The sequence below is a fragment of the Nanorana parkeri genome, unplaced genomic scaffold, assembly GCF_000935625.1.
Source record: "Nanorana parkeri isolate BGI_ZX_2015 unplaced genomic scaffold, ASM93562v1 scaffold1131, whole genome shotgun sequence".
Classification (NCBI taxonomy): Eukaryota; Metazoa; Chordata; class Amphibia; order Anura; family Dicroglossidae; genus Nanorana; species Nanorana parkeri.
This window is the reverse complement of record NW_017307399.1, coordinates 449,449-451,638: the sequence shown is the minus strand read 5'-3', so window position 1 is coordinate 451,638 and position 2,190 is coordinate 449,449.

Sequence of the window (2,190 nt, the reverse complement as noted above, 5' to 3'; positions counted from 1 at the left end):
CGGGGAGAACCCTGTCCCAGCAGATAATTGTGTGATAACCGTCCCGGGCACAGTTATCTGCTGGGACAGAGATTCCATTTCTCTTGTCTTGCACTACCGACGGGACTGCCGCCACTGTAAGCGGGGGGGCAAGTGATAACCTAGCCAGTAGCGACGCCACTGCACAAGGGGTACCAATCGGTCTCGGCGGGTGCGGGTGGCATAGATCCACAGGAAGGAGGAGATTTGTTGCCGGTGCTGTAAGCGCCGCGATTCACAGGAAAGCTGCCAGGACTTCGCTGGGGACCTTGGCAGCTCAGTGCCTGTTTGCAGTGTGGGCATCCGTTTAAAAATGTAAAGCACCGCTACCGGCGCTTAGTATCAGAATCAAGGTGCGGGTGGAGACAAGGGGGAGTGCCGCATCTACAGGAGAGGTTTGAGGGTCACATGAAACGGCCTGTAGGGCTGGATTCAGCCCGTGGGCCTTTTGTTTCACACACGTGAGTTAGAGCAACAGTTTATTTTTAGATAAAAGTTTTAAACCATGGGAATAAAAGGTGACAATTGAAAGCACCGGCTGGATGTGTTCTAGTTTTTCCAACCCCTGTAGCTGCCACTTTTGCTGCACAATCTTCTCTGTATATACATTTTAAGAGATAAATACACGGCATGTGAAATAATAAACAGGGATTCAAATGCTGAAGACGATCATTACTTGTATTAACCGCAAACTGACTAAGATACAAATACAAAATAAATATAGCCATGAATAGAGAACAGGCTTCTGCATTCCTGCTTATTGTACGACGACACATGAGAGACCCAGATGCTCTCAAGGCAAGAAAAAAAATAGTTCTTTTCATTTTCAAACAGAATAGAAAGAGATAACAGCCATTCAATCAATCCCTGATCTGTTCTTACTTGAAATATTTTACATGTTTCAGAAGTTTGTGATACTTTAAACATAGGCTATATACTAAAATCTACCTTATCTTAGACATAATGTTGTTGGCCTTGAGTTGAGTAGGTAGGGCTTAGACCCTTTCAGGTTTTGATTCAGGTCTGTGCAGTGGTGTCTCCAGACATTTTGCCACCTGAGGCAGGGGTGTTGTTGGTGCATAACAGTGATGCCGTCCTCTGCAAACCTGGGTCGCCTTACCCGGCGCCCTGATGGTTGCCAGGAGCTGGTTGGGAGCCTACCAGAGCATTTTAGATTCCTAAGAGCTGGGCGGGGAGATCTTATGGTGCTTACACATCTTTCTGCCTGCCTCTTAGCAACCTGGGATGGAAAGGGGGCAGCATTGTGCAGCAGAGAAGCCACTATACAACAAACATGCTGCTCTGCCTGCCCCCTCCCCCACGAGCCCCAAAGGGAAGCCATCTGACACAACAGCCTCAGGCTGCCTCATCAAAGGGAAGGCCCTTGGTCTGTGACATTGGGGAGATTTCCCTTCACTAACTAGGTGGTCACCATGGCAGGAAGTGAACGGATCAGTTAGGATTTGCTTCTCTATAACAGAGAATAGACCTGTTTAGCTCCTGATGATATACCTACAGTCCGTTTTGCCATTATAAGTTATATATTTATTTTAACTGTTAAATCGATTTCTGTGACTTATGCTACATCCCGTCCTCCCTCTCAGATCTAGTTCTCTTAGGCTTAACTATTGGCAGTTCTGGCAGCACCATAAGAAAGAAGAATGCTGTTTATCAGGAGTGAAAAGGAGGCAGTAAAGCTGGGCTGATTATTAATGATGCCAGCCAGTTTGGGGGGAAAACAGAGATTTCAGTTAAATATTGCCATTTTGGTGAAATGCATTGGAGAAGGTGAATCCAAAGTGGTTTTTGGTGGTTTTCAAGGTTGCCTGAGGCTTTAAATGGTTTTTGATTATTACTAAAGCTCCCGTTAACTCTACTGGAGCTGTTCTATTGCCACCAACCCCTCATTAGCCTCATTATTTTACATAATTATCTAAATTAATAGATTATCCTACATACTGTACATATACCAACCTTCAAAAAAACACCCTCTAAATTCAGAATAAAAAAATGGAGAAGCCTGTGAAATTGTAACATTTGTGCAATGGTGTAGTAGGCATTACAAGGCTCCTGAGGCTTACAGAAGCTTCTTTTAACTTTGCTGGACCTGTCCTTTTGCTAAAGACCCCTCATCAATCTCAATATTTTACATAATTAATTAAATGCTCCCAT